Source organism: Camelus bactrianus, chromosome 25 (genome assembly GCF_048773025.1).
Source record: "Camelus bactrianus isolate YW-2024 breed Bactrian camel chromosome 25, ASM4877302v1, whole genome shotgun sequence".
Taxonomy (NCBI): Eukaryota; Metazoa; Chordata; class Mammalia; order Artiodactyla; family Camelidae; genus Camelus; species Camelus bactrianus.
In genome coordinates this window covers 9192818-9216569 of record NC_133563.1, presented here as the reverse complement: position 1 = coordinate 9216569, position 23752 = coordinate 9192818, and the positions used below count along the sequence as shown (strand labels likewise).

At 46.8% G+C, this 23752-nt stretch overlaps 1 long non-coding RNA gene across 1 annotated transcript; it reads left to right on the top strand.

Annotated features, from left to right (window-relative positions):
* Positions 1–2135: 2135 nt before the first annotated feature.
* Positions 2136–23171, top strand: LOC141574978 (uncharacterized). The gene is made up of 3 exons (XR_012502158.1): positions 2136–2509; positions 14144–14239; positions 20974–23171. It is a non-coding gene; the product is annotated as an uncharacterized LOC141574978 (long non-coding RNA).
* Positions 23172–23752: the final 581 nt, after the last annotated feature.

Here is a 23752-nt window from a genome sequence, read left to right as displayed (position 1 = left end):
AAATGATGCAAAAGAATATATGGTGGAAAGGCCCTAACGTCCCTTTCCTCAGGGGGGAACCAGTGTTGCACAGTTTCTTTACCTCCTTCCAGAATATTCTGCACATATAAGTCTAAGGCAGCCATGGAAGTGCACAGCTGAGACCTGTCTTCCAGGAGAACTCACTGCAGGGGGTGTCGGCAGCCCACAGCTTTGGGCTACCGCACTTGGAGCTGCACTGCAGCACCCAGGCCAGGTGCTGGCTGGCTCCCAGTCAGTGATGGAGCTGGCGGGGAGCTCAAGCAGGGCCTCCTGTCTGACCCAAGACTCCTGCAACTTGGTTTTTGTTCTGCGGCAGTGACTTTCTCTCTCCACCTCTCCTTTCACAGATGTCAGTGTGGCATTGGGGTATGAAAGTCCTTCCCACCTCACTCCTGCTTTTTCTCTCCTTTATACTCTAAGACTGTTTCCCATAATAAATGTTTTTGCACTTTTAATACCATTTTGGTGTCTGCTTTCTGGAGGACCCCAACTCACACATGTGTACACACACAGACATGCACCCCTTTCTTATGCAAATCATTTTTGTATACACCATACACATGGCTCTGAACTTGCTTTTTCAATGTTACTGGCTACACGTATACCCCAGAGACTGAGCTTGCCCGCGCATCCCTGCCACTGCCCAGCAGTACAGTGTGTGGACAACCAGCACAACGCTGAGATGAATAACCTAGTATATGCTGATTTCTGAAGCAAAGCTGTGTAGAATAAATGCATGGAAATAAAGTTACTAGGTCAAAATTGTGCATTTCTGATGCTGAGAAGTACTGCCAAATTGCTCCCCTTAGGGTTTATATGGATTGATATCTCCACCAGCCATGTATGAGTTTGTCTTTTTCCCACACCTTTGCCAGCACCGTGTGTTTTCACACTTTATTCTTTGCCCATCTGATGAGCAAGGAGAAAGATTTTTTTTTTAAACCCCAGCAGAAATCAAATTACTTCACTCTCTTGCTTAGAACTTCTCAGTGGTTCTGCAGAGTGTCTGTGTGAAACCCGATGTCCTCGTCCTGGCCCGCAGAACCATGTGTGATCTGGCCCATATCCCACTCCCCAGACTCACCTCTTGCCTCCCCCACTGCACATCTGCTTCTTCCCTGTTCCCTCAACACACCAAGTTCATCACCAACTCTGGGCCTTTGCACAAGCTGTTCCTGCCCCCTGGAGCACTCTGGTCTGAATCCTTCAGGTCTCACCTTAATTGTTACCTCATCAGGGAGGACATCTTGACCGCCTTTAAAAGTTGATACCCTAATTGTTCCTGATAATTACACAGCTTCCTTTATACCATTTATCACAATCAGAAATTGCTCGTATGTTTATATTTCTTCCCCACTAGGTTTTAAGTGTTGCAGTTTCTGGCTCACATTGGATGCTTACTAAGAACGTGTTGAAAGGATGTCTGAATAAATAAATGACTATATACCTCTCCCTGGACTTCCGATGACATCAGGCTTCTCCCGTATTCTCCCATGTCCCATTGTCGGTCATAAACACCTTGTGCTTTCAAAGCTGGAAGGCTCCTCACCCCCCAGGTGGCTGCGTTTCCCAGGTGTTTTCAGCCAGTTAATGCCATTCTTTGGGACCCCGAAGGCAAAGTCTGACTCAGACCTAGGTCACAGCTGTCACAGGTGTGTCCATAGAAGCAGATTAGAAGCCCCATCAAAGACTTTTGGGAGTTGCCAAAGCAGATCTTAGGTTGCAACGTGCTGTCTCAGGAAAAGAGACAGATCCCCAGGCTTGTCTGGCTTAGTAAGATTTGTCAAGGTAATTCACGGCATTGTACAGTTTTAAACCAAGAGTCAAAGCAATATGCAAAGTTTGGACATCTAATGTGACACTTCACATGGGAATCAGAAAGCATGTGAATTTGTGGAACACCTTTTTGATGGGTTGGGTTTTGTCCCAACCCTCACTCCAAGTTCATATGTTGAACCCCCAGTACCTCAGAATGTGACCATATTTAGAAACAGTCCTTACAGAAGTGAGTTAGGTTAAAATGGAGTTACACTCCATTAGGGTGGGCCCTAATCCATATGACTGGTATCTTTATAAAAAGGGGAGATTTGGACACAGACGTACACAGGGAGGAAGTCACGTGGAGGTGGAGGAGAGGAATGCAAAATATGTCAGCCAGCCAGCCCCTAGAAGCCAGAAGAGTACATAGCCCTCAGAAGGAACCGAGCCCGGCGACAGCTTGACCCTGAACCTCCAGCCTCCTCCAGTGAGAACGTCAGTTTCTGTCAATAAGTCACTTAGTTTGCGGTCCTTTGTTGAAAGCGCCCTGGCCGACGGCTATGAGCATCAGTCACGTTCGGCTGACCGGGACGGCTGGATTCTGCGCGCCACGCTGAACGTGCCCATTTTATGCTCTAAATAACCCCAACCGCAACTCTCTTCTTGTCTGGGGGGGAGAAGGAGCGTGAGGCTTGCGGCGGGCGGTCCTGGCGCACGTCCCGTCTCTGGGGTAAGGAGAGAGGGTCGGACGCGCTCTCCCGGGTCCCTCCCAGGCCGCCGCCCGGCGGCGCTGTCGGTCCCGCACGGCCCCGCTGCGGGCGCGTCCCCGCCAGGCGGCCTCGGCGCGGCTCAGGGAGCGCGGGGCCGGGGGGTGGGGGGACGGGCTCCCCGCCAGCACCTCCGACGTGCGGAGGAAGGGCGGCGGCGGCTGGGCGGCGGGACCTGGCAACCAGTCCCCGTGCGCTTTCTCCTCCTGTCCTCTCCCGGCTTTTCCACTTGTGCGTGAGGAATTCAGTTTTAAACCATCTCAAGGTGGCTTTGAGGGCATTTTTAGTTACCAGCATGCTATCGGGGGAAGGGTATCAGACTCGTGCGCAAGAGCCAGGGGTGCTAAGGTCCCCCAGTGTGCAGGGAAATTCTGAAAAATAAAAAATCCTCCCATCCAAATTCCAATAACGTCTCTGCTAGGAGACACTTAAAGCTGATGTTGAGGAAACAATGTGGACCTTGGTGTCAGAAGATGTTCCAATTTCCTTTTGCCATGTAACAAATCACCCCTCAAACTTAATAATTTCCATTAATACTCCTATTATTCTCTCTCGCCGTTCTGTGGGTTGACAGCTCAGGTGGGTGCGTCCACCTGGGGCTTCTCATGTGCTCGTGGTCAGGTGGTAAGTGGGGCTGGGTTCTGTGAAGGCTCAGCTGGATTAGATGCCCAGGCTGGCGGCTCACTCAGACGGTTGGCAGTTGACGCTGATTAGGCTGACGTGTTGACAAAAGCGCCTAGATGACATCAACATGTCATTTAAGCTTCTCTCAAGATGGCAGCTGCTTTCCAAGAGGGGGTTTTCCAGAAGGAACACCTCACAAGGCCAAAGTAAAAGCTGCAAGGCTTCTTATGACTTGGCCGTAGAAGTCGCCCAGCATCACTGACATGGTTTTGTGCTGGTCAGAGCTGTCCCAAGGGCTGCCCAGATTCAATGGAGTGAAGAAACAGACTCCATCTTTTGATGGAGAAGTGGAAGAAGAGCATGAGGGTTTAGTCTATCACAGGAAATAAAATCCACTACAGAGGATGTGGCTTTAGGTCCTGTCTCTACCACTCACTACATCAAAGACTTCCATTAAATCTGACTCTCTGTGAATTTCGGCATTTTCCTTGAAAGCAGGGAATAACATGGTACCTAACTTGCTAGGGTGCCTTGAAAACCTATGGCAACCATCGCTAGTTGTTACTATCAGTGTTTTCCGTTAGTGGGAGTGGCAGTCCCAGTTCTAGAGATTCTCCTAATGCTTTGCCCATGTCTGCCACTTGGACTCTGCTGGCTTTACGGTTGAGAAATTTGAAAAGCACCCTCGGTGTGTGTTGGAGGAGGTGAGACCATCATTAGACCAATGCAGACCCAGTCTTCTTTCCTTTATTGGATTTTAATTAATTTTGTTTATATTTAATCAAAATATATCATCTGTAAGAGTCCTTTGACCTCCTTCCTACCTCATCTTCCTTTTGTTCCCCAGAGGCAACCGTCATACCTGCTACTTCTTCTTCTATTTTTTGGTCTTTACATACATATTTTTAGACAATAGGCATATACAGCTTTCTGTCATTGAGTCACTTACTTTACATAGTTTCCACTATAGTAAGTGAATATTTTAGATCACTCACTCCTCCCCCTCCTGTGCTTTGTATCCTTCTAACATAATTGTTCATCACAGTGTGTTTTCATTATTATGTGCATTAAACCTTACTCACTACTGAGCCCAGCAGAGTATTCCATTTATTTTTCTCAACATTTTCTTCTTCCTGGAGTTGATCATTCCTTTATATTTTGCATTTGCTTTGTTTTCTATAAACATCTAAGTCTTTCCATATTTCCAACAACTCTGCAGACCAATTCTTTACTCTTTTTTTTTTTTTTTAAACATCTCAAGCCTGTTGATTAACAGAATTTCCTGGAGAAATTCTTCCTGGAGTTCCTCAAAGCTCTTTTGTAACCTAGACCAGTTGGTCCCTAGCCCACCTCGTAGCTGTCCTCCTGGGGCCTCCCTTCACCAACACTAGAAATTCCCTTTGCGCCCCTCCTTCATGGGATCACAAGACTTCCTCTTTCTTGGTTGCTCCCTCATCATGGTGGAGCATCCTCCAGTGGCTTCCCAAGGAAGGACACAGTAGAAGTAAAATTTTTTTTTTGCATTTTGCATGTTTGAAAATATCTTTATTTTACTCTCACACTTATTTGATTGTGTGGTTAGGCATAGAAATTTAGGCTGAAAATTACTTTCTTTTGGGATAGTGAAAGCATTTTTGCAATGTCTTCTAACTTCCAATGTTACTATTGAGAAGTCCAGCGCCTTCCTGATTCTTGATCCTTTGTATGTAAACTTTTTAGTTTCCTCTCTGAAAACTCTAAAAATCTTCCTTTTGCCCCTGGAGTTCTACAGGACCACAGTGATGTCTCTTGGTCTAGGCCCATTTTCAACCATTATGTTGGGCATTTTCATCCAGAATTCTGTCCTTTGGTTCTAGGGCATCTTCGTATTATTTCTTTGATAATTTCCTTACCTTTATTTTCCTCTGAACCTCCTGAATTACTCCTTTAGTTTTTTTATCTTTTTTTTTCTCCTATTGTCTTTTGCTCTGTTTGCTTTCATGGAAATTCCCTCAACTCTATCTTCCAACGCTGCTACAGAATTTTTGAAATTTTTACTTCATGGTTTTGATGTCCAGGAACTCTTTTTTTGCTCTGCTTGTTTCTTTTGCATCACATCCTATGGACACAGTGTCTTCTCTTCTGCCTCTAAAGAGATCAACTCTAATTTATTTTCAGTTTCTGCTGCTCGTTCTTTGTTTCTGCTTCCTTCATAGATCCTTTTGTTTCCTGTTTGATTATTTTATTCTTTGTCGTGTTGGATGCTTCCCTCACCTTTGATCCTTGACTGCCACTCAGGTTTAAGGCTGAGGCCCTAAAGAGCTGACTGGAAGTTCTGTGGACACGGATGGGATTTATTCTGGGGGATCAGGTAGACAATGGGCTTTTTCACCAGGAGCCTCTAAATGTCAGTCTGTGTAGGTCTTTTTCCTAGAATGGGTCAGTTTCTGCAGAAAAGAATCCTTCAGTCCCCTGCCCTGCTGTTCTGAGTCCAGGTGGGGGAGGGGCTCACTTAGCGTGCAGACTTTCACTGCCCCCCCCCACCCCCAGCCTCCCTCTGTATCTGATGTCCCTCTGGTTCAGTTTTCCTAGAAGAGAAGCCTCCTGTCTTCTATACAAGGCAGAGTAGGGGTCAGAACCTGCAAAAGTCTATCTGCCTCGTATAAATACTTCTAAATAGTCCCTCTGACTTCAGGCTTCCATCATCCCATTCCACAGCACCTGGCACCCCAGTTTTGATGCTTGCCAAGGTTCTACGGGCCATAGCCGTCTCCCTGGCCTATGCCACCCCTGCTCCCAGGCACTCAGTTTGGACTTCCCTTCTCCCTGCTGATTCGTTCACCTTTCCACAGTCTTCATACGCTGTGGGGCAGGGTCTCCAACGCATAGGAGACTTTTCAGGAGAGGGTGGAAATTGCTCTACCCGCCGTCTTAAAACTCATGGTCCCGGCAGCCTTTAGGTTAGTGTTGGTCTTTTGTGTTACCTTCAAATCAACAAATACAAGTGGCCCATCTCAAAGGGCTCAGAACTCGGTAATGATAACAGCCACAACACGCTAACCGTTTTAGCACCTACCGTGTGCCAAACACTTAGTACAAATTATCTTTAATCCTCACCACAGCCTGAAAGGTGGGTATTACTAGCCTCATTTTATAGATGAGGAAACTGAGGCCCAGGAAGCTTCAATAACTTGTGCCAGCTCATCCCTCTGATAAGTGGCAGGGTCAGGATTTGAATTTAGATCTGTCTGGCCCCAGATTGCCTCTAACCACCAAAACCTTGTAAGTCTACGTCAAGTCACACAGTGGTGGGCCTTAAATCTCGGATAATCAGTCATGTCCCAATTATGCATCAGCACTTAAAAGGGGAACTGCGGTGCATCTGTTCACAGTGCAAATAAGCCCTCTTGGTATATATGTTCTATTCAGTTGTTCTCATTCTGCGTTTGTTTGAGGTGAGCCCTCTAGGTGAGTAGCTGGACCTCGAATCTGCTGTGTGCAGCCATGAGCCAGTTTTAAAAGAACTCAGTTCAATAGGCAGACTAATGAGACCAGCCGCCCCCTCCCAGCTCTGACTCCTGCTGATCATGGAGCTGAGCTGCGAGCAGGAGCAGGCGTAGCCATGGTGATGGTGGCAGTCTGCTGACAGCCAGCCAGGGAGAGGGAGGGTGGGGGAGAGACGGGAGAGGGAGACTGGGAAGAAGCATCCTGCAGGGGATGGGACCACAGGAGGCCCCTGGGGGGTGGGGCCACAGGGGAGGGGCTGCTGCCCACCCTCCAGCAGCTGGGCACCCGCCAAGCGCCCGCCTTCCTGTCCAGCCTCCTCAGCACTCCCATTCTCACCTCTCCCCCGACTCACTACGCAGGTGGGTGACTCACGGCACCTGTGGTGTAACCAGGGCAGAGGCAGCACACAGAAGCCTCCTGCTAGGGTGCTCAGCGGGGCTCCAGTGGCAGGGTGAGGGGGTGAAGTGTGCAGAGAAGGCTGACCTGGGGAACCCGAGCTTCACATGGACAAGGTTGAGAAGGCGATGCTGAGGGCCCACTCTCCGACCATCTGTCCTCGCCCCGCCTCCAGCTCCGCCATTTCCTGGTTCACTTCCCTGTTTGGAAGCTGCACCTGGGGATGTGCTTGATAGGGAGGGCAGGGAGGCTCTGGGCCGATCGTTTTCCCTGGGTTGGGTGCCTGGATATAGATCTAGTGTTCCCTGAATGTCACTCCCTGCTCCCATCCCTTTGCAGGCCTCTCAGGACTCCGGGCATAAAGACAAGACTGTCTGAAAGTGGTCGTCTGGGCCCTGTGCTCTGCACCGGGCTTCCTCTCCATGGGGAAGCCTCCTTCCTGGGTCCCTTCATGCTCTGCTCTGGCCACACTGGCCACCTTTCTGTTCCCTGCAATGTTCTCACAGAGCTGTTGCATAAGCCCTTCCCTCCACCTGGGATGTTCCCACTCCTGCCCCGGCTTCTGCCCCTTCTGATACCAGCCTGAACAGCACTCCGTCCAGAACGCCTGTCTTGGCCTCTCAGACCAGCCACTTCATCCTGAGGCCCCCATGAACCTCTTCTTTGCAGCATCTCTCACAACTTCCATGTCTGGGTCTGAGATGACCCTCCTCCGACTGACTGGGAGGGCCAGGAGGACCTCTGCCCCCTCTGGATTCCCTGTAACTTACACAGTGTCTGGCAGGTGGCCGCCACTCAATAGGAAGGAAGAGAAGGAGGGAGGGAGGGAGAAACACATCCATTTGTTCTGACTGGGGACATAGCTGATGCTCGCTGCTCCTTGCCTGCCCCAGCTGAGAGGCAGAAAGCAATGTGACATTTCTCCTGACCTGCTGTTCCCCATCTGACCGGAGGGCATGAACATCCGGAAAATACTCTGAGTATTAAGGGCTTTGGGCTCTTTAACCAAGTGATCATTTGTCTTACTCTCAAAACTGTATTTCTTGAAGGTGGGAGCAGCTAATACTTCTAGCACGAAAGGAAGTTTTCCTTGAGCGCCCTGCCTCCAGCGGGCAGGGGCGGGGTGGGGTGGGGGGACCTGCCATCTGGCTTACATTTCAGAGCATTTGCTCACTTTCCCACACCCACCGGCCCTCCTTCCCATGTCCCCCAGCTGTCTGATTTCCTCGGGATCATGTGCCCCTTGTGGCCAGCGACAGGGAAGGGGCTTGTGGGAAAGGCAGACACACCTTCTGGAGTCCAGCTTCCCTGGATGCGGGTGGCCAAGCTCCCAGCAGTGGCGGGGAGGGAGAAGCGGGGAGGTTTCAGATGTCCTTCCCTGAAGAGGGTGGAGAGGCCTGTTCCTGCTCAGCCCTGCAATTCCAGACGGGTCCTCACAAAGGGCTCCAGGGAGTGAGTCACCCTGATAAACTCAGGCAGGAGGGATTTTGATAAGATAGAAGGAAGGGTGTTTACACAGGGCCCTTCAATACTGGGCGGGTCCACTGCTGTAGAGGCCAAAGAACATCCTTTGGAAAAGTGGAGGAAGTCCTGTTAGAAACCAGAAGGAAGGCAGAGTAACTGCCCCCAACTTACTTTTCCTTGAGCTTACTTTTAAGGGGCGCTCAGTCAGTTCCACTGGAGAAAAGGGTCTTGGTGTATAATGCAAATCAAAAGCAGTCTCCAGCTGGACAACTTTGAGTAAATCATTGTAATTCTCTGCTTGAGAAACTGCCTTGAAGCCAGTGCAGATGATTTACTGAGGTCCCTTTCACTCTAATAAATATTTATGGAGTTCGTTCATGTCTCTTCTGTCATGAACTTGAGTTTGAGTTTCAATTCGAGCATTTGCTGATTTTCTGTCTCTGTGAAACGAAGCCTATTTATAAGGTTGCTGTGTGGGTCTCCAGCCCAGTGCCGAGTTCCTGGAAGGAGCAAGCTGGCTAGACGCTAGCCACTGCCCCGCTTTCCTCATCTTCCAAAGAGTGTGCGATGGGCTGTTGTGGGTGTTTAGAGACCAGGGCGTTGCCCTTCTGAAAGGAAGCTTGGGGCTTGCTAGGACTGACCTAGGAGGCCAGAGACTCTTCCTTAACCTTGCGGGTTCTGGGCCTGGAGTGCTTCAGCCTTGGACACACGGAGGGCTTCTAGGTGAAAGCCACTTTCAGATAAACCAGCACTGCTTCAGCAGGAGGCAGCGGGCCTAGGGAGCGGGTGTGAGCAGAGGAGAGGGAAAGAGCGCAAAGGCAGGGGGTGCTCAGAGGCCAGCTCCAGAGACATTTACAAAGTCCCGTAAAACCACAGTCAAGACTAAGAGGGTTCTTAGGAGTGACTTGCTCCAGCCTCCTGGTTTAATATACAAAGACACATATTCACAGAGCTGAGGGCAAGGGCCCAGGTTCATTCAGAGAGCAGGGGGAGCTGGCACAGGAGCCCAGTTCTTCTGCCACCAGGGGGAGGTTGCCTTTGGACCTTGGTTCATCTATTGTAAATCCTTTCTCAATCTTAGGGCACTGTTCGTTCCCACCAAGGGTTAACAGGGAATTGAGGTACAAAGTCCAGTTGGTTGGAGCTAACTTTCTGAGCAGTCACTTCCTTTGAGCTTATGAGTTTACACACACACATACACACACACACACTACAGCAAAATGTAATATTAGGTCAAAAGTGAAAAATGTCTTATCAATCATGGAAGGTCATTTCTAACTCAAAAGATTTAATTAGTTAGTTTGTTTTTAATATTAGCCAAAGATATTCATTCATCTATAGACTTCCTGAGACTCAGCCAATGTGTCACAGGTCTTACTGAGTTGCCCATAGGCACTGTGGTCAGAAAGAACGCCGTGGTCACTCAAGACCGAGTATGTGGCAACCCACACATCTGCACTCCCTGCCTCCCTGCGAAGGCCCAAGGAGGGACCATCTCGAGTGACAGACTAGCAGATGCAGGTGTAAATCCCCCGGGGATACCCTGCAACAAACCACCATCCAATTAAACTGTAGAGGAAGCAGAGTAAGGCTGGGCGGTTTCCATTTTTCTTACCAGAGCCTAGGGAAGGGTTCCTAGGGTTAGACTTCTCTATCCCCTGGGGTGGGTGTAGGACCATCTGGGTTCTCCCAGCTCCATGATATGAGTAAATGGAAAAATCGTATTTGTTGGGTCCTAAAGAATTGGATGTGGCCTCCAAGTAAACAACCTCTAGCCCAGGGCAAAAGAAATATTGCCGTTACTCCACCACCACCCCGCTTTGTCACCCCAAGAGTAACACCAATAGCCTTGACTTCCAAGACCACAGGTAATGCTCAGAGCAAGGGGAGCCCAGGAGATCAGGAACAGGAGGCTGGGGTTCCTGGGGGTGGAGGGGCCACTGCTATCATCAGGGATGGACTTTCAAGTTGATGGCCCGGTCCAGTAAAGGAAATTGAGTGTAGAGAGTGAGATTCTGTTTAAAAACTTAAGAACACTTTCCAAATCTCCTTCCAGGGCCTGCAGATATGCAAGGACTGGGTAAGCAACAGGCCTTGGGGGACGTGGAGGCAAGCAGTGGGGCAGCAGGAGTGGGTCAAGCTGTAACCTACAGGGACTCCTTGTAGAATTCATGGTGTCCGTGGGAAGAGTACAAGCCCGGGAGTAAGACTGCCTGGGCTTGAAGCCCAGCTCCTCCACTTCCTACATATGCAACAGGCGGATGTCAAAACCTTAGTTTTCTCAACTGAAAAAAGTTCGGAGAATAATACCCACCTAATATTGTTGATTAAGTGCAGTGTCCAGCACATTACACAAAGTGCTTGTATTATTTATTGCTGCGTAACAAATCACCTCCAGGCTTAGTGGCTTAAACAACATTTATCATCTCCCAGCTGCTGTGGGCCAGGAACTACGCACAGCTTAGCTGGATGCTTCTACCTCAAGGTCTCCCCAGGGATTACAGTCAAGAGGTTGGCCAAGAGGCCCCTGAGAGCTTGGCCAGCGGTGGGAAGGGCCACATGCAAGCTCACCACATGGTCACTGGCAAACCTCAGCCCCCGCTGTGCCTCATGACATGGCAGCTGGATTTCCTCAGGGCACACAATCCAAGACAGAATAAGAGCAAGAGAGCCCAAGGAGGGAGCCACAGTCTTTTTATAACCTAATCTCAGAAGGAATACCTCGTTACTTCTGACATATCCCAAGCATCAGAAATGAGTTGATAAATCCAGCCCACATTCAAGGAGAATGATTCCACAGCATCTGAGGATAAGGAGGCGGGGGTCATTGGGAGCTGTTTTAGAGAATGCCTACCACAGTGTTTAATTAATGTTACCTATTTTTATTATCCCTTTTGTATATCTTATTATTTCCCTTATTATTCTCCATGAATGCCACTACAAGGTTCCAATTCTGTATTTTACTGCTACTGTTATTTCTGCCAGGAATGCCCAGTTCCAAATATTTATTTATTTTTTAAAAATGCTTTTTTTTATTGAGGTATAGTTGATTAATGATATTATATTAGTTTCAGATATACAACATAGTGATTCAGTATTTGTATAGATTATACTCCACTTAAAGTTATTATAAAATGTTGGCTATATGCCCTGTGCTGTACAATATACCATTGTAGCTTATTTTGTACGTAGTAGTTTGTACCTCTTAATCCCCTCCCCCATCTCGCTCCTCCCCTCTTCCCTCTTCCCACTGATAACCACTAGCTTGTTCTCTGTACCTGTCTCTTTCTTTTTTTTTTTTATAGTAATTCATTTGTTTCATTTTTTAGATTCCACAAGGAACTGATAATATAGAGTATTTGTCTTTCTGTGTCTGACTCATTTAATTAAGCATAATACCCTCCAGATCCATCCATTCTGTTGCAAGTGGCAGAATGTCATTCTTTTTTATGGCTGGGTAGAGTGTTCCATTGTACATATACCATATCTTCTTTATCCAGTCATCTGTTGATGGACACTTAGGTTGGTTCCATATCATGGCTATCATAAATAATGCTGCTATGAATACTACATGTATCTTTTCAAATTAGTGTTTTCATATTCTTTCAATGTATACCCAGGAGTGGAATTGCTGGATCATATGGTAGTTCTATTATTAGTTTTTTGAGGTAACTCCACACAGTTTTCCATAGTGGCTGCACCAATTTACATTCCTGCCAATGCTGTACTAGGGTTTCCTTTTCTCCATATCCTCACCAACATTTGTTATTTGTGGCTTTTTTGATAATAGCCATTCTGACAGGTATGAGGGAGTATCTCATTGAGGTTTTGATTTGCATTTCCCTGATGATTAGTGATGCTCAGCATCTTTTCATGTACCTGTTGGCCATCTGTGTATCTTGGAAAAAATTTCTATTCACGTATTCTGCCCATTTTTTAATTGGTTTTTTAAAATATTGAGTTGTATGAGATGTTTTTATATTTTGGGTATTAACTCCTTATTGGTCATATCATTTGCAAATATTTTCTTTCACCAGTGGGTTGTCTTTTCATTTTGATGATGGTTTCCTTTGCTGTGCAAAAGCTTTTAAGTTTAATTAGGTCCCATTGGTTTATTTTTGCTTTCGTCTCCTATGCCTTAAAAGATAGATCCACAAAAACATTGCTACGATTTATGTCAAAGAATGTTCTGCCTATGTGCTTCCAAATGTTCACATTTTCCAATCCGACCCATTTTTTAAGATAGGCTCACATGTCACTTCCATGAAGCCTTGGCAAATCACCCCTTTATAGGAAGTAGTCATTTCCTTCTCTGAAGTCCAAGAGAGAAGAGATTGATGAGGGAAAGTGACAAACAAAGAACAGCTTCTTTGTGATCAAGAAGACAAATGCAATGACACTTAAATGAGTGGGAGCCAGATAACTCAAACACATTTCATGTACTTTTTTCTCAAAAACATGTTGTTGTTTTTTGGCTTCCTGGGTGGATGAGGGCACCAGGTCTGTTATACTATTGCAGAAACTGCTTTGATATTTCTGCTTGTTCTGGGCTAGCTGAGCACCTACCCATTTGCTGACCCTTAGGGCTAGCCTTCTCTACTAAAGGTGATGTGGGTCCACAAGTGAAGGCTCCTCTGTAGAGTAGGGTCCAATAGCTCCACCTCACATACAGACACAGAGCCTCCTGCCCAACATGGAGATGAATGGTTGGGGAAAGAGCTTTAACTGTGGTAGTTTGTTCTTCTATGAATGCTCTTGTGGGCTTGAAAATTCCATCTTCCAGCAAGACTCTGTTAGGCTTGAAAAGAACCCTATTCTACACCAAAATTCTGTTCTCTAATGAGTCCGGGTAGCCCCAAAAGGACTGCCACAGGGTTTCTACGGGAGTAGGGGGTTGCTGAGGAAGAGACAAAGGTGTGAATATGGCTGTTGTGGGGTCATGGAGCCAAATGGAGCCATTTCAGCCACAGCCTGAGTAGAGGGGCATCAGGTCAACTCGGGAGAAGAAGAGAAGGCACTTCACATCTATCACCCAGCTGCAGTGTGTCACTGCACACTTGATACTCATGGGCTCATTGAATCTTCAGGAGACCATAGTGAGGAAGCAGGTATTTCCCCCATTTTACAGATGAGGAAACTGAGGTTCAGTTTCTGCCACAGGTCAGACCACCACTGCAGAACTGCTTGATTCAACATGATCCCCTCTTATACATGACTGTAGAAATGGAGGGAACGGCAGTTATAAGACACACTCACTAAAGTAACTCCAAAAACAGCTATTAGAGACCAAGTATGAAGTTTCCTTTAGTTCTCCAAGTTCTCAACCCAAATTTTAGCAAGGCTTCCCTTACTGGGTCTGAGTTGCAAAATAAGCAAATCTTCTATAGTGATAACTTGGGGGAGAGGGTGAGGAAAAATGCTTACTACAAGTAATAAGAAGATCTCCACAATCCTCTGCCCCCCATTACTCATCTAACTGTATCAGAAGATGAGTATTAAAAGTGATGGCACAACCAGAAAGCTAACAGGACAGGAAATCTAACTCTAAATATCAGCCTTCATTCTATGTGAACCATTGCTTTCTCTCCCGACTCCTTCCATTCTGACTTTCTGTTCTTAATTTTAAGATCAGGTCTGCTTTCCTGTCCCAAAGGAGATGACTTCCTAAAGGAAGCAGAAGGCTTGTGCCAAGAGAAGATACAGGACTGATCAAAAACTGCAGGGTAAGAAGATGAGCTCAAAACCGTTGATGTCAGCATCTTTCTGCTCACCTCAACTTGATGGTACAGATTCGGTTAAGCTGCTGTTTTTTTTTTTTAATTGAAGTTTAGTTGATTTACAATGTTGTGTTAGTTTCTGGTGTACAGCATAGTGATTCAGTTATATATATATATATTCTTTTTCATTTTTTTTCATTATAGGTTATTGTACGATATTGAATGTAGTTCCTTGTGTTATACAGTAGGACCTTGTTATCTCTTGTATATAGTAGTTTGTATCTACTAAACCCAGACTCCTAGTTTATCCTTCCCCCTCCTTTCCCCTTTGGTAACCATAAGTTTGTTTTCTTTTTTTTTTCATTTTTTATTGAAATATAGTCGATTTATAATGTGTTAATTTCTGGTGTACAACGTGGTGATTCAGTCTTACATGCGTGTACATACTCCTTTTCATGTTCTTTTGCTTTAAGGGCCATTACAAGGTATTGGATACAGTTCCCTGTGCTATACAGTAGGACCTTGCTGTTTACCTGTTTTATATAGAGTAATTAGTGTCTACAAATCCTGAATTCCCAATTTGTCCCTCTCCGCTTCTTCCTCTCTAGTAACCATAAGTATGTTTTCTATGTCTGTGAGTCTCTTTCTGTTTTGTAAATAAGTTCATTTGTATCATTTTTTAAAGACTCTACATATAAGTGATATATGATACTTGTCTCTCTGTCTGACTTACTTCACTCATATGATAATCTCTAGGTCCATCCATGTTGCTACAGATGGCATTATTTCATTCTTTTTTATGGCTGAGTTGTATTTCATTGTATATACATGCCACATCTTCTTTATCCAGTCATCTGTTGATGGGCATTTAGGTTGCTTCCATGTCTTAGCTATTGTAACTACTGCTGCCATGAACGTTGGGGTGCATGTATCTTTTCAGTTTAAAGTTTCTCACCAGATATATGCCCGGGAGTGGGATTGCTGGATGATACGGTAACTCTATTTTTAGTTTTCTATGGAATCTCCATTCTTAAACTGCTGTTGAGTCTTTTGGGGGTGTGATTATGGAGAGACCCAGAGGTATAGAAGAGCCCCCTCAAGACAACATGGCAGCATATTTTCTTTGATATCAACAAACATTCAGTTAGCACAGATTCTCAGCCATGCACTAGTCTAACAGGTACAGTGGGACTCAACGAGGAGAGACTCAGGCCCTCCCCTCAAGGAATCTAGAATTCTATAGGGGAGATATAAAGTGTACACAGAGCTTAAAAATAAGACAGCATGTTACAAATGCCATGAGAAAAATAAAATCAAATTACTATTCCTTAAAAAGGAAGAAAGTTCTGACACATGCTATAATGTGAATGAACTTTGAGGACATTATTCTGCGTGAAATAAGCCAATTACAAAAAGACATACACTGTAATTCATAGAGACAGAAAGTAGAATAATGGTTGCCAGTAGAATGGGGAGGGGGAAATGGAGAGTTAATGTTTAAGGGACACAGAGTTTCAGTTTTGCAAGACAAAAAGTTTTGAAGGTTAGTAGCTCAACAATGTGAATACCCTTAACACTATTGAACTATACGCGTAAAAATGTTTAAGATGGTAACATTTATGTTATGTGGATTTTACCATAATTTAAAAAACTTTTAATGGAAAAAAATTACTACTGACCTGCAGAAGATGAAGCAATTATATATCTAACTGGGGATATCAAAGAAGGCTTCATGGAGGAGGGGGCATTTAAACTGAGCCTTTTAGGATAGATGGGCTAAAGATGGACAGAAAAGGGCATTCCAGGTGAACAGAGCCGCAGGAGCAAAAGAACATCTTTTTTGAAAAAAATCCAGAAATTTCGCTTTTCCCTTGCGCCAACTCTTAACAAACATTTTTTTCAGTGATCAAACTGCCTGAGCCTGTGTTTGTAACTCTCTCCTGTGACATCTCAGCAAGGCACAGCTCTCCTGCCTCTCCCTCCCTTCATCTCGTCCCCTCTCTGTGCCTGCCTCTTCCTGCCTCTTGTTCTCGCTCTGTCTCTGGTGTCTTTTGAAACTTCTAAAATGAAATCCTTGACAAAGGTTTGCTTTCAGCCAGGAAGCAGCCTTCCTTGAGGTCTCTTTAATAACAGGAAACACCCAGAGACTCTCACACTTTTATTAACAGACCTTGTTTTGCTGTTCTTTTCCCTCCCTGGATGCCAGAAGCTTACGAAGAAATTACCAAAAAAAAAAAAAAAAAAAAAAGAATTATAAGAAGAAATTACCTCATCACCCACAACAGGCAGGTCTCAATGTACAAGCCATCTTTCTAGCAGACATATCCACTGCCCCTTCTCCCTGATTAAGGGCAGCTTTACAGACCAGCACCCTGACCGGGGCCAGGTTCAGGTTTATACATCTGTGAACAGAAGTCTGGGGGAGGGGGAGCACCAAGGAGAATTTCTTCATCTTCGGAAGGATTATTAAAGTAAGAACATGCTATTCTTCATGTTAATCACTGAGATTTAAGGCAAGAGTCCCCCTGTTTCTGATGAGAATGGTAACCAGGCAAAGGAAGTCATCTCAGGCTCTGGGAAGAAAGCTTGCCCTGCCCCCGCCCGAGGCAGTCCCCGGGTCCATCTGACTCAGGTGGACAGCGCTGAGCTTTCCCGCAGGTCCCCAAAGCGCAGACTCGCGTAGCGGGGATGCCCAGAACAGGTCTGTTAGAGCTAATCCAGTTGACCCGAAGTGGAGTCCCTGCTTCACAATGCCCAGTGTGATTGGTGAGGCTGCCAGATCTCCAGTTAGAAAATTGCCCTGTTTTCAGTTTTCTGTCTTTCTGCCCTGTTCTTCACACTCCATCGCTACCTTTAATTCTGAATGAGGACTTCCACCCTTTGAGGGGGATGAATCGTGCACAGCTCTGGACGTGGCAGGAGGATCATGGGCCCTGACTGCTCTCCACAAAGTCTGTCTCGTTCTGGAGAACTGACATTGCCCTTTTCTCAATTTCTTCAGCTCAGTCTAGACAGCTTTCAAGTAATCAAACGCTGGAGAGGTGGCAGAGCTCAGTGTGAAGCGGGGAATCGGCCTGGCGTTTTCTTTGTTGGGATTGTTCACTTGGGAGTTGCGGGGGTGGAAATCCAATTTAGGGACCACAGTCCTTCCTTGGTGTCTATTCATTTCCATTAAAAATGATCACAACAAAGTCATGGAATCTCAGCAGTGGGAGGAGCGTTAGGTGTCTTCTCGGCCAAGCCCGGCTTCCTGCAAGAATCTTCCAAGAGCATCCCAGATGGCTACCTCCGCTCAGACAACTGGACCTTTTCCCGATGGAGAGCGCGCTGACTTTAGGAGTGAAATTGGTTAGAGGAGTCTTCCTTAGACTAAAGGAAAACTAAAGTCTGCTTATCTAGTAGCTTACATGCGCGGATACTGATGCCTGGCACGTGCGCCTGTAATATGTGTGTTGACTGAACAACTGACTGACTGACTGACTGACTGAATGAATGAATTATAAAACAGTAACTTGGCAAGGAGGAGAAAAAGGGAAAAGGGAAGCGATGAGAGGCAGTGGGAGAGCGGGAAGGTGGGGAAACATTTTTCTCTAAGGAATTTTTTCTAGTTTTGGTCGGGGGAGGAGAGGAGAGGAGAAGAGAGGAGATTGTCTCAGCAAATATTTTCATTCCCTTGTAGCATCTCAAGCCAAACAACGAACGAAAAAACCCCAACAACCCGATTTATAAGTACATCAGATTTTACAAATAAATATATTTGTGAAATGAATTCAATTACTTTTTAATTAGTGTAAAAGTTGCTAAAGATAAGTATTGCCTATTTTCCCTGAGTTGTTTTCTTAAGACCTCTCTCTCTCTCTCTTTCACACACACACACACACACACACCAGTGCTTACAAATTATTGCTTTCTGGACTTCTCAGATCGAGCTAGCTAGATAAACCAGCTAACAATTACCTTTGTTCTAGCTCAGGCACCCTCCAGCTCTGCCTCTCATCCCCAAACAGCTGCCCCCTTGCCAATTAGGATGGCAAAACACCCTCCCTGGCCCTGCCCCCTCCCACACACCAGTCCACAGCTCCATGTTCCGTACAGTTGCTCAGCTAGAGCAGGAGCCTCCTCCCTGGCAGCAGACAGGCGGCAAACACGCACTGCATCTTTCCTGCTGTGTGGGAGCGGGGGCAGAATTCCCAGGGTGCAGCCTGCAAGCGCTCCCCCAAATCTCATGGTGGTCTCGGACCTGGGCTCAAATAATCCAGTGTTTTCCCTGCCCTCTCTCCTTCCCACCCCCTCAAGTACCCTGGGAATGGTTCCCACTCACCGGGCACCATAGCAAACTCTCTCCTCTGAAAATGCCAGTGTGTCTGGGATCTGAGTCTTCCCTGCAGGAGCTCATCCTCCAGTACAGTCCCTTCTGGAGGGCACTGGTGAGGAGAGTGGCAAATGCTGCCAAGGCTGGAACTGAAAATGCCACTTGTGCTCTGGCCCCTTCCTAGGGAGGTAACCTCTGCCCCTGGGGCCTCCGCCCCCACCCGGCATCTGGGATTGGGATGCCAGGGCCACCAGCACCAGGTGAGATGGATCGTGGGAAACTGTACACTGTTTTCTGGCAGCAGGGACATCCAACCCAGATAATACCAGCCAGATTCTGCCAGGGTTCAGTAACTCAGCTACAAATAGACCCTTGGCTTTTTGCCTTATTTTGCAGATAATTGTAGCCATAACTCATCAAACAAGCTACTAGATATTCTCTGGTGCTTAGACATAGAATTCTCAGTGTGGAAAGGGCCTGAGATGTGAGTCAAGGTTTATAGAACTCCCATGATGCATCTGACCTTCCGTTAGAAGATTTACATCCATTCATCTCCTGTTTCCAACCCCATGAATCATTTCTCCCCTCCCTCCCTCGGTACTGTGTTGGCCCAAAGATTCTACGGTGTTTTCCACGTGGCTCTGTTCTACAGTTAGTAGGTATCCTGTCTGTCCCTCCACTCAGACTGGGAGCTCCCTGAGGGCAGGTCATAGTCCTCCTGAATCCCCCCCAGGTCCTAGCACAGACTCAGATACACAGGGTCTTAACAAAGGCATGTGCAGTGGCTTTCCTGCCTTCTGTTTCCTTCCACTCTCCCAAGAAATAGCAATTTATCCTCAGCAAAGGGAGTCTGGCCTTCCATGAGACTGGCTCCCATGTGTGTGTGGGTTTTATTCAAGGATTTGGTGAGACACAGAGAGAAGAGTTAGAGTGTGTTCCTGGAAGAGCCAGTACCAATAAGTCTCATAAGATTGTCCTCCTCTGCATGACCCTGGCCTCAAGACAGGAAGCCACGTGCCTCCTTTGGCCTTTAGGGCCTGAAGCAGCGTCTCTACCCCAAAGTATCTTCTCATTAATTGTTATCACAGCTCCAGCCAAATCGCCCTGATTTTGCTGGATAATTTCCATTTCACGCATTCTGTCCTGTTGTTCCTCCCCATTCCTGAGCACGTGTCAGACTATGCTATTTGCAGTTCAGAAAACAGAATTTGGAATTCCACTCTCTAAGAAGTATGCGTTTGACTCTTCAGAAATTCCCCATAATTGTTTGAGTTCCCCCTAAAGTGGAGACCCTGAGACAATGATTCAAGGGCAAATAGTGTGTTTGGGAGGTGCGGCGAAATCAGTATGGGGCTGGGAAGAGAGACAAGGAAGGGAAAACAGCTAATAAAGGATCTGTGACCTAACCAGCTGCCACCGAGGGTGATGGATCTTCATGCTGTCGGGGAAGCTCCAAGGCTCCATGTAAAACACAGCGCACAGAGGTGGCTCACCCAAAGGGTGTGGGGGCCTGGGCATTCATCACCAACTCTCATCTCATGCTTGCGGGATGCTCCCGAGAGGCACTCTCAGCTGCCATCAGATAGCAGAGGACGCTCCGGGGATGAGGAGAAGCCCCTAGACAGCGAAATGCCAGTGCCAGCAGCTGGCAGCTGCAGGGGTGTGCGTGCACTGGTGGGAGCCAAGGACGCGGTCGGGCGCCGGCACACTGTTCTACATCTGCTCACCTCTAGAAGACGTGACTATAATTCCCATAGAATTTACAATGACTGAGAGCAAAGCCCTTTAAGAACAGGACCCAAGATATAAATCAGTGGCCAAGGCAAATGAAGAAAAAAATACTGAAATAGTTGGTGGGGACGCACTGATGCCCATGCCTCACACCTCCCAACTCTGCTCTGTCCAGTCTTGTTCATCCTGCAGGGACAGGAGGCAAAGTGCACAAGGCTGTTTCTAACAGGTGGGGTGGGTGAGTCTGAGCCCAGTCAGAGGCCCCACGGTCTGTCTGGCAGAGTTCCACTGGGACTTCAGTGGGAGAAAGCAGGAGGGATGGGATGGATGGGAGGGAGGAGGGGATGAGTTAGGAACTAACACTTACTGAATCCCTACTGCAGGGCAGCCCTTTCCACTCAGCAGTCTTATTCCAGGCTCACAACAACCCCTCAAGATCAGCACGTGATCCCCCAGAATGGCCACTGGGGATAGTGTCTGCTCAGAATGGCATCTTCTGGGCAATGCTGCTTCGGACCACAAGGTAGGGTAGAGGCTGCCAGTCATGGTCCTCCATCAACCTGGCCACAGAGTCTGAATCACTTTGCTGTACACCTGAAACTAACATTTTAAATCAACTACACTTGAATAACAAAATAAAAATTAAAAAGTTTTTAAAATGAAATAAAATAAATTCCCCCTTTTCTCTTTATTTCAGATGGTTTCTGCCACTCAACTGAAAGAATGATGACGGCTGTTCACCCTGGTTTTCTGGCTAAGTACATGAAGGCTCAGAAAGGCTAGGTAACTTGCCTGAGCCACACGCCTCCCATCTACTAGGGCCAGGAGGCCTCATGTCTGTCTGGCTCTGAAGCCAGTGCTCTGTGCCCTCAGGTCAGTTTCAATTACGCCATTCCTGTGGAGAGCTGGCTTTTACTCACAAGAGCTCACCAATAATATTCAGGAACTTTGCAAGCCAGTTGACATCAAGTTGTTAGGTTGAAATTGGCCATGTTGGGAGTATTTACACCAGAGAAGTTGGCATATGATACAAAGGCAAGGCTTCCCCCACCGCCACTCCATGAGCCAGTTGTTAAATGTGAAACATATACATCTTGGAAGTTCATTTCCCCTTGGGGTCCAAAGACGACATTCTCAGTCCTGCTCTTGAGTGCATACATGTCCAGTGCTCACCAGATGTCTGAGCCTGTCAGGAGATGACCCCAGAAAGTTGCAGGTACTTAGTTCAGCCCTCCTCCACCGGCATCAGGGGCTCCACGTCTCTGCATGGAGTCCCCATGGGCACGGACAGAGTCCCTCCTGCTTTTGATCTTACACAGCTCAGCTCAGCTTGAAACTCACAGCGAGTGCACACTGCCTGATTTAGCAATGAAGCAATTCTTGTACTTCAGGCCCGTCTCATCCAGGAAAGGGAAGAAGAGTTTTGGGGGAGCTCAGGCTTTATTACCCCTGATTTGCCTGTGAAGTTCCCAGCAAAGAGAGAAAAGGGGAGTTGGGTGTCTCTTCCTTTAGGATGGGTGGTGAGCCTGAGACTCATGGCCAGGAGCACAGCTTCCTCTGGGCCCATCCTCATCACTTTGAGCTGAGGTAGCCATGCCCTTATTTCTGACATCAGATCTCCTTGTGTTAAATTTGGTTGTGACCCTTGAAAACAGAAATCAAGAACACCTTTTTAAGGAACAGACATCACTACGCTGAAAGCAACATCCAAACGCAGACATCCTGCCCCATGTGTGTGCTTTGTTTGGCTGAGTTTTGTTTGTTTGTTGTTGTCCCAAGACTTGGGAGAATCCTTTAGAAAAGCAGAGGTAGGGGACTTCTGTGGACTTCAGCCAGAAACCAGGATGAAAGCGAGTCAGAGGCCCGCAGAAGTCTCCCGGCCCAGAGAGCTTTGGGAGAGTGATGAATTCCTCCAGGCCAAGAGGGTCCTCGCAGAAGGAACCATTTCCAAAGCTAACAGCATTTCCCTTAATGCCTGCCTGACAGTGTGGCCAAAGTCCAGCTAAAAAATGCATCGGAACAATTTCAGCCAACAATTTAGATACTTTTATTCAGAACTGGAAACAAGTGACCTTGGGCTAAAACTTCTCCAGCCCAACGGAGCAATTTAAGTGCACATGTTAACTGTGGATAATCTGCTACCAGCGCCAAAGAGAGCAGGACAATTCCTCTTTCAAACTTCATCAGTCTCTTCCCCTCACAGAACCTTCCAGGGCTGAACAATTTGGACTAAAAATGCTATTCTTCTGGTGCATTATCTTCTGGTAAAGTGCTACTTTCCAGAGCCCAAGTCCCATATCTTGATGGGAGCCTGGCAGCTGTGGATCGCACATCAACGTAGCAGGGACTGCGTAAGCCTCTCCCGTTGTTAAAATTTTAGATAAAATGGCTGAGCACCACTCTGCCTTTGACTCTGGGCAGAGAACAGGAGCCAGACGCTTCCTTTAATTTCCAGGTGCACTCAGGCTACGAGCGCCCCTGGGGGAGTGAGCTTCCCTGCCTCAGGTATGTGAAAACCTTTTCAAAGGTTGCTGCGTGATGGCTTTCGGTCACATCTGAGCCTGGCTCCCCAGGTCCGGGAGGTCATTCCCTAAATGTGCTTTCCCCTTATCCGTCCTCACGATACACGCGAGGGTGATAAACCATCTATTCTCGGGGGCGTGTTCAATATCTGTCCCATTTCTCAACTTTTCTCTGGTTCTCAGTTTTCAGGGGTGCTGTTTGGCTTCCTCACATATGTGAATGCCAAGTTTGCACCTTCCGAGCTGACTGATCACCCTCTGCAAGGTTTTCTAGCACTTTTTTAATGGACGTTATTGAAAACTTTTGGACATTTGAATTGGAGTCTTTTACCAAGATCGTCTTTTCTAAAAAATGTTTCTATTATTTCTCATTGCTGACTTGAATAAATAACTGTATTTTTACTATAAATTTTTACTCTATGTACAATACATATATACTTTGCTATAAATATGTTTCTGCCTAATTTAAGCCTTTAGTAACGCACATCAAGTTGAGTACTGTTATGCACAATGCGTTTAGGCTGTGTACCAGACGAAGAATGAAGGAAAATATAAACCACCTCGTTTGGGTCAAGGAATACACAATCTTGGCAAGGGACAAATACAAAATAGCATAGGATGCAGTGCTAGATTGGTAGGTTGCAGGAGTCGTCAGCCCGAGATTTAGAGCCCTGACACCTCCAGGAAGACAGGATCCCACCACAGAGCGGCTCAACCCCGGGGATGGATGACAGCCAGGTTCCCAGCCAGCAACTGTTTCATACACAGAGCTGGAATGACCTCTAGCAGGACAAGTACAAAACTTCTATAAAGAACCATTTGGGGAACATTAACTGATCCTTTTACTAGACCCTACTTTGAGAGGCTCTGACCTCTGTGTTTCCAGGATAAGATGGAGGAGAGAGGCCCATCTGGCTCATAAAAAAAGCAGCGCCTTCACTCACCTCGGGGGCG